At 42.6% G+C, this 9,224-nt stretch overlaps 3 non-coding genes across 3 annotated transcripts; all 3 read right to left on the reverse strand.

The window, feature by feature from the left end:
• Positions 1 to 57: 57 nt before the first annotated feature.
• On the reverse strand, positions 58 to 176 carry LOC117185232 (5S ribosomal RNA). The gene has a single exon (XR_004470815.1). It is a non-coding gene; the product is annotated as a 5S ribosomal RNA (ribosomal RNA).
• Positions 177 to 501: 325 nt separating this feature from the next.
• Positions 502 to 620, reverse strand: LOC117185233 (5S ribosomal RNA). The gene has a single exon (XR_004470816.1). It is a non-coding gene; the product is annotated as a 5S ribosomal RNA (ribosomal RNA).
• A 325-nt stretch (positions 621 to 945) lies between these two features.
• On the reverse strand, positions 946 to 1,064 carry LOC117185234 (5S ribosomal RNA). Its single transcript, XR_004470817.1, has one exon. It is a non-coding gene; the product is annotated as a 5S ribosomal RNA (ribosomal RNA).
• Positions 1,065 to 9,224: the final 8,160 nt, after the last annotated feature.

Here is a 9,224-nt window from a genome sequence, read left to right on the forward strand (position 1 = left end):
AAATTAAAAACGAAACGAAAATACGGCAAAAGGCAAAAGGCAAAAAGTTGGTGACGAAGCCAACAACACGCGGTGTTCCCAAGCGGTCCCCCATCTAAGTACTAACCGCGCCCGACGCTGCTTAATTTCGGTGATCGGACGAGAACCGATGTATTCAGCGTAGTATGGTCGTTGGCGAAAGCCTGGGAGCTGAACGGTGGTTTTCCTTTGTGTTCTGCCTTCGACTGACCAAAACTAACCATAGGATGTGTTTTTAGTTCAAACGACTAGACTAGGATCTGCTGGCAGGGATTGGATGTGTTATGGGGTGCCTGTATTTATGCATTTACTTAGAAAAAGAAAACCAAATGCCGTTCCCCTTCGGACAATAGTAATATAAATTTTAATTGTATCCATGACCCTTGGCCAAAATATAATTCAAGGAAAATAAAAACGAAAAAAGAAAAATTAAAAACGAAACGAAAATACGGCCAAAGGCAAAAGGCAAAAAGTTGGTGACGAAGCCAACAACACGCGGTGTTCCCAAGCGGTCCCCCATCTAAGTACTAACCGCGCCCGACGCTGCTTAATTTCGGTGATCGGACGAGAACCGATGTATTCAGCGTAGTATGGTCGTTGGCGAAAGCCTGGGAGCTGAACGGTGGTTTTCCTTTGTGTTCTGCCTTCGACTGACCAAAACTAACCATAGGATGTGTTTTTAGTTCAAACGACTAGACTAGGATCTGCTGGCAGGGATTGGATGTGGTATGGGGTGCCTGTATTTATTCATTTATTTAGAAAAGGAAAACCAAATGCCGTTCCCCTTCGAACAATGGTAATATAAATTTTAATTGTATCCATGACCCTTGGCCAAAATATAATTCAAGGAAAATAAAAACGAAAAAAGAAAAATTAAAAACGAAACGAAAATACGGCAAAAGGCAAAAGGCAAAAAGTTGGTGACGAAGCCAACAACACGCGGTGTTCCCAAGCGGTCCCCCATCTAAGTACTAACCGCGCCCGACGCTGCTTAATTTCGGTGATCGGACGAGAACCGATGTATTCAGCGTAGTATGGTCGTTGGCGAAAGCCTGGGAGCTGAACGTTGGTTTCCTTTGTGTTCTGCCTTCGACTGACCAAAACTAACAATAGGATGTGTTTTTAGTTCAAACGACTAGACTAGGATCTGCTGGCAGGGATTGGATGTGGTATGGGGTGCCTGTATTTATGCAATTATTTAGAAAAAGAAAACCAAATGCCGTTCCCCTTCGAACAATGTTTAGGTTAGGTTAGGTTCAGGCGGTAGCCTGGGCGAGTGATGAAACCCTCCCAAGCTCACTTGGACATGTAGAAGGTCCGTTGTGGTGCCGCATTGGCGTGTGCCCCTTCCCAGTGCCTAAAAACCGTGGAGAGCAGGCAGTTGCAAATTAAGGGCAGTCCCATCCTAAGGCTTGGATGAATCTGGACAAGGTCCCCGGTTTGATTTCGGAAAGGTCCGAAATGTCCGTGAGGAAAGCGGCCCCGAGAATACGAAGACGACGATTTCCAAGGGCCGGGCAGTGGCAGAAGAAGTGGGGGACCGAATCCTCCTCTTCCTCGTCGCGACAACTACTGCAGAAGTCGTTATGAGGGATTGACAGTCTAGAGGCATGAGAGCCGATCTGCCAGTGTCCGGTAATGGCTCGAGTTACTGCAGAGCACTGTGCTCTGTTGAGTCTATACAGCTCGGCTGAGCGCTTCTTCGATCGATATGGCCATGTCAATCTTGAGATTTTACAGGAAACGGTTTGCTGCCATCTCCTATTGGCATTTTGCTCGAACAATTCGCGCGTGAGGAGCCTGCAATTAGCCAGATGCATCGCTACCTCTCGGAGAGGTTTCGTAGTACCCTGCATTGCTAGCTCGTCGGCGACGGCGTTCCCCTCGATGTCCCTGTGGCCTGAGACCCGTATAAGGAAGAGGTCTAACTGCTCTGCGATCTCGTGCAGAGACCTGCGGCAGTCATTTACGGTCGCTGAGCTCGACGATATTGAGCCTAAAGCTCCATCTCCATCTCGCAGTCCTCCCTAGGTGGGATTTATACCTGGAAAGGCGTCGAGAGGTGATCACTAGGGATACAATAATCTGTCCTCTCTGGTAATTGCGGGAGTGTCGTCAGGATTCCCGAGTGCCCAACCGCGGACGCTTTCCACAGTCTGGCTTCTCTCATTCTGAGTGCGCAAAGTGTTGCCACCTTCTTTCCCATGAGATCTATAGGGAGGAGGCCCAGCACAGTATCCAGGGCTTCCCCTGGAGTAGTGCGTAGCCCGCCAGTCATGCATAGCTCTGCCATGCGTTGAACTCTGCTGAGTTTATTGAGGCATGTCCTTTTTCTAAGGCTGGCCACCATACCACCACTCCATAGAGCATGATCGGTCGCATGATGACGGTGTAAAGCCACCGAACTATATAGGGGGTCATTCAACATTTTAGTCCGATGGCTTTCCTGCAAGTATAGAGGGCCTCTGTGGCCTTCTTTACTCTATCCTTTATGCTCAATTTCCAGTCGAGCTTTCTATCGAGGATTAGGCCAAGATACTTGGCGTTGTTGCTGAAGACTAGCGCTTCCCAACATAGTCTTGGGGGAATCAGTGCCGGAACTTTTTACTTCCTAGTGAAAAGCACCAGTTCCGTCTTAGACGGGTTGACGCCTAACCCGCATTTGTCTGCCCATTTCGACATTTTCGTGAGAGTACTTGTCATGCACTCACACAACGTCTGCGGAAATTTTCCACGCGGCAGCCACCCCCTTCTATCTCCCGCAGCAGTTCGTTCACTGCCACGTTCCACAGGAGGGGCGAGAGGACTCCGCCCTGCGGGGTGCCTCTGCAGACAAATCTGGTGCATGTTGACGTCCCCAGTGATGCCCCAACCATCCTGCATTGCAGCATCTGACCGATCAGGCTCACCGTCCGGGAGTCAACCCCCAGATTCGTCAGTGCGCCCGTGATGGCGGTCGGAAGGATGTTGTTAAAAACGCCCTCTATGTCGAGGAAGGCTACGAGGGTGTACTCCTTACAGTTGAGGGACGCTTCTATGATCGATGTGATCGTGTGTAGGGCCGTTTCGGCGGATCTTCCTTTCCGATAGGCATGCTGGGAGTCTGAGATTAGACTAGGCGGAATATTTACCGTGGGATGCATCCCCAACAGCCGCTTCATCGTCTTCAGAAGGAAGGACGATAGACTTATGGGTTTGAAATCTTTGGGGGCAGTGTGCGAGGGCTTGCCTGCCTTGGGGATGAAGACGACTTTGGTATGAAGACAGGTTCCCGGGATATATCCATGGGAGAAGATTCCCTCGTATATCCTTTTGAGCCAATTAGTGGCTTTTTGTCCAGCGTGAATCAGTTGGGCAGGGATGTCATATGGTCCCGCAGACTTGTATGGTTTGAAGCTTTTGATTGACCAGGAAATGTTCTCCTGGCTTAGCAGGTTCATGATATCACTTGAGGCAACGGCATGAGCGGCGATGTAGTGTGGTCTGTTTTCAACGCAGCCGGATAGTGGATGTTCAGGAGAAGATTTAGCGACTCATTGCTGGACGTTTTCCATGATTGGTCGGCATTTTTCAGGTAGCCCAGTGTGGGTGTAGTCTTCGAGAGAACTTTGCGCAAGCGCGAGGCTTCTGAGTTATTCTCAATGTCGCTACAGAACTAACGCCATGAGGCGCGTTTGTCTTTCCTCAGTTCTTTATTGTAAATTGACAGACTGGCCTTGTAATAGGCCCAGTTCCGCTCAATGTTTTCAGCCTTAGCTTCATTGAAGAGTCTCCGGGAGGCTTTCCGGAGTTCCCTCAGTTCCTCAGTTCCCTCAGTCCCTCGGACTCGACCATTCAGGTTTCTTCCGGCCTCTGGTCTTGCCAGAGGGGCAGGATTTATCGAACGCCTCATTGCAGGCGTCGGTAAATAGTATAACAAGATGAGTCGTGGCTTCCCTGGAAATCTCCTCCTCAGGTGGAGTCTCAGGGAGAACACGACAGAGGTGGTCTGAGTACCGAGCCCAGTTTGTCCACCTAAGGTTCCGAAATTGAGCTGGTCTCGGTAGTGAAAAAGAGAATACGGTTTCCACGTACCTGTGGTCCGAGAAGGAGTGCTCTTCCAGGGCCCTCCAGAATACGATGTTCCCATGTAACTCATGAGAGGCAAGTGTGAGGTCCAGGACCTCCTTGCGGTTTTTAATAATGAAGGTGGGATCACTCCCCCTATTAAATAGGACCATCTGAGTGGTCAGTAAATAGTTGAAAAGGTACTCACCCCTTTCGTTGGTGTCAGTGCTTCCCCACTGGCAGTGGAGTGCATTGGCGTCGCACCCAACGATTAGGCCGGTGTCCTTGGCCTCGCAGTCTGTGATTAGCGCCCTGAGCGCCTGTGGAGGCAATCCAAGCCGATTGCCAAGCCTAATACCCCACACACTTTACAAAAACCAGAAACACACTATTAGACTTATATTTTGTTGACAGTCCGGAAAATTGTTACTCTATGATCAATTCACAGTGCCAGGGTATTCAAAACATGACTTTATTTTCATGACCTACGACATCAATCCTGACTACCATGACTATGTTACCTTCTATAGAGACTTTAGGAACATTGACCTCAGAAAACTAGACACTGACATTAACATGCTCGACTGGACATCAATATATTATATGCCGCCTGTGAATTCTCAGCTTGCCCACCTTCAATCAAACATCGACTATCTTTGTAATGAACATGTACCTATCAAGAAAGCGACCGTTAGACCAACAGATAACTCCTGGTTCAACCATAAAATAAAAATGGGTATCATTAAACGAAATGACGCCTTTAAAAAGTTTAAAAGATATAAGACTGAAAGCCACCTTAATATTTACAAAGCATTAAGATCAAATGTAACAAAGCTAATCAACTCTGCCAAGACCGCCTTCTACACGCCAAAGTTTAATAACGCGTTATGCGGTAAGAAAAAATGGCAAATTATTAAAAATATTGGAATAGGGAAGAAAACGCGTAACACTCAAGTTGACATGGAAGTAAATGAAATAAATAACAAATTTGTGCAACTAGTTGTACCTGACTTTCCCCCAACCCTTAACTTGGTATCAGTACCCTATCCTAACACTGTTTCTAGCATTAGTTTCTGTTGTGTTAGTCCGTGTGATGTTCTAGAATCCCTACTTAAGATTAAGTCGAATGCGATTGGCCTAGACAAACCCTAAATTTCTGAGAATAATTCTCCCCCGAATTTTAATGCAAGTTACCCACATTTTTAACAAAGCCATTACTACATCAACATTCCCTGAAAAGTGGAAGGAGGCCAAAATGATCCAAAATATCCATTTTACCGAGCCTATCAACAGCGTTCGAGGCTTTGGGGGCTGTGCAAATAAATACATTTCTTTCTGAGCATACATTACTTAACAACAAATAATCTGGATTCAGACGAAATAGAAGTTGTTCTACCGCCATATTAAAAATGTTAGAGGATATCCGCGAAAGAATGGACGACGGAAATGTGACATTCCCAACTCTTCTTGACTATACTAAAGCTTTTGACTCAGTTGACCATTGTATCCTCATTGCAAAGCTTCGTAAATCCTATAATTTCTCTGTCTCACCAGTACGGTTGCTATCGTCTTATCTCTTATATAGGAGTCAGGCTGTTGTCACCGAAATTGAAATTTCGACTTTTGCATATGTGAAGTGTGGTGTGGCACAGGGATCAGTACTTGGTCCATTATTGTTCTCCATTTATGTAAATGACGCCGATGACGTCCAATTATATGTTAGTCGACCGTTAAGTAGAATAATGAGTGTATCAGTGTTAGCAATGTAGAACTTGAGAAGATTAGTGCATGGGCGACTCACAATCGCCTATGCCTAAATCCAACTAAGTCTAAATGATTGATTATCTTAAAAAACAAAAAAAGATTAACTCAACACTATTAAGATCACTATTAATCTCAAATACTCCCATTAGCTACGTAGAGAAGGCAAACAACTTAGGCTTTATACTAAACAATACGCTTTCGTGGGATGATCACGTGAGCAAAGCCGTAGGAAAAACCTATGGGATTTTACATTTTTTTAAATGGATTGACTATAAGATTCTAATATTCCTTCATAAGATAATATTCAAGAAACAACCCGAATACCTGCACCAAATTCTTAGATTCACTAATTCCGTCAGAACAAATAATATTATCACCATTGGACATAAAACTTTAAATTCCGAGAGGCATTTCTGAAAAAATACACCGGGCAACAAATTCCTGATGAGACAACAATCTATCCAAAAAATTCACGAAAGTATAAAAGACGAAAAAGTTTGGATATCAGTGGACGAAACTACGGATAAGCAAGGGCGATATGTCGCAAATTTGATTATAGGAACATTAAGCGAAAAGGAATCTTCATCCTCATTTTTATTGTCCTGTAAACAGTTGGAAGAAGTAAATAATGCAACTGTTTCTCGATTTGTGAACGACAGTATTCGTATATTGTGGCCTCACGGGAATGAGTTAAAAGTTTTGTTACTCTTAACTGATGCTGCAGCATATATCATAAAAGCTGGTAAAAATTTAAAGGTTTTTTATCCGAATATCATACATATAACTTGTTTAGCACATGGATTAAATTGAATAGCTGGAATAAAAGAGGTTTGTCAAAAAAAAACATTTTAGTTTGATAAATAAAAAGATTCTAAATTTGCATTTTAGGTTCTTGAAACACTGAACCCAGAAGATGCTGAATCCATTAAGCTGGCGAAGGAGCTGGTAGAAAATCCACAACTACATCAAGAATTTATATATATAAAATCCCACTTCGAGAGAGCTGCCGAAATAATAACAGCATTGGAAGCGAAGGGGCTATCATTAAAAACGTTAATGGACTTATTCAAGGAAGCTGAAAATATTTTCTATAACATAACTGGTGATTTGGAATTGATTTAAAAAAGAAATTTGAAGCAATTTTGAAAAGAAATCCTGATTTTTAAATCATGTCAAGAATAAATAGTATATTAAATCTTAATTCTGAGGATCTGTCTGGAATCGAACCAGACACTAATGAAAATATAATAAAATATAAATTTGCCCCAATTACTTCCGCTTTTCCGCGTACAAAATTATTTTTGGACAGAAACGTCAGAGCCTCTTAATAAATAATTTAAAGAACATTTTAGTGGTTTACTGCAATACAAATTATTTCTAATAAATTTTAAGCCTCTATTATATCGTATGTTTTAAGTATCTAGTTTAATAGCCAAAAATAGTTAATAAAATTTTAATACCTATACTAACTTCTAAATCTTCTTTTAAATTTTTCTTTGATTTGAATAACATAGGAAATTGTTTCATATTTTGCATATGTTTTCCATAATTTGCATATACTTTGCATATATTGCATATTTTTTACATAATTTGCATATATTTTGCATATTTTGGCATATGTTATGCATATGCATTTCATGCAAATATGCAAAAAAATGAAAATATGCAGATCGTTTTCAAATCTACTTTTCATGAAACGAATTTTAGTGTCATCAGAATTTTTCTATCCTAATCCTCTAAAAATATGCAAATATGCAAAATCCGAGGTCTAGTTATAACATTCCGATCATTTGGTACATTTTTTTTTTGATAATGTATGGCCCTTTTAATTTTGGAATAAATTTCTTATTTGTACCTATCGTAGTGTCAGCGCTTCGTACGAGAACAAAGGCTCCTTCTTTAAATTTTATATGTTTCTTAATATTTTTATCATAATAGTGTTTTATCTTAGTTTGGTTTTCAGTTATTTTATCCAATACTCCTTTCCCCATTGCTATTAAGTCTTTATTTGTTTGTCTTGAATTAGTTTTGTCTTCTAGGAATTCCGTTAAAGCGTCAATATCACAGCCTCTTTGCTGAACACCGAAGAGTACCACCGATGGTATTTCCCCAGTAACCGAATGTTTTGAATGGTTTATTGCATATTCCGCTTTTGTGAGTAGTTTACACCAATCTGAGTGTAGCAATGGTTCAGTTATCTTTGCTAATATACTTTTTATTGCTCTATTTACTCTCTCCACTTTCCCATTTGCCTGTGGTGAGGCAGTTGCTGCTCTAACCTGTGGTGAGGCAGTTGCTGCTGTAACATGTTCAATGTTGCTACTTAGCATAAACTCACTGAATTCCAACGATGCGAAACATGAGCCTCTATCACTGACAATTCTCCTAGGTCAGCTATAATTTTCAAAATATTTCGTTAAGCATGCGAAAAGTTCCTTAGTGCTAGGAGTGTTTGCAGAATACAATTTAAACGAGGCGGAACGTTGTGAGTTGCTGCGGAGACCGCAACTCTACATTTATACCCGATACTTAGTCAGTATGGCTCTCCTCCGGCAGAAGCCGCGAAGCTGGGTTCTCTTTCCTACACCCTCGCCCTGGGGACCCAGCGACGCAGATGTGAGTCGTGGATCATGCGGCAGCTGCTAAACTAAGCTCCCCTCTCCCACACCCTTCTTAATCTCGGTTACACATTTTTCAACTCCCAAGTGGCACAATTTTTCGTGAAAAGTTCTGATTAAATTATTTCCCATTTTTGACGGAACATAAAGCAATTCGAAATCAGCATCTTTTCTATAAACAATAACATCTTCTAGTACAAAATTTTTCACTGGTTCTCTTTCGAACTTATACTTCAACTGAAATATAGTGCTATCTCCATTTTCTATATCTATAACTGAAACTATTAGATCCTTATTTTTGTGTTCCCCAACTGAAAGTTCTGAGTCGTAACTGAATTCTGGACTTATTGTGTGGTGTCTACTTAGGCCATCGGCATGGGTCATGTATTTACCACTTCGATGATTTATTGTGTGGTCATAATTTTCAAGTTCAAGGGCCCATCTAGCAATCTTTGAATTTACAGTTTGTAACGGTTGCGGTTGGGCAGTACCGATCCAGGGTAGGTTATTGCTATGGTGCTCGGGTATATCGCAAGCAATAACCTTGGGCCAATTATCGCTGCAGGGCATAGCATAGTTGGGGTGGGTGCAGGCAAGCTCGAAGTAGGGAACAGCTGAGCTAAGCTTCCGTAAGTGTTGTGCAGCGCATCGCAATGGAGATATCGACGCCGATCATTAAGATCGGTAAGCTCCTATTTAAGCAGTTGGTGATTATCTCCGCGTCGGTAGCAAATATATATATAGATCGACCACGTGCAATCCCCCCCCCCAAAGAGA

Source organism: Drosophila pseudoobscura, chromosome X, assembly GCF_009870125.1.
Source record: "Drosophila pseudoobscura strain MV-25-SWS-2005 chromosome X, UCI_Dpse_MV25, whole genome shotgun sequence".
NCBI classification, from domain to species: domain Eukaryota; kingdom Metazoa; phylum Arthropoda; class Insecta; order Diptera; family Drosophilidae; genus Drosophila; species Drosophila pseudoobscura.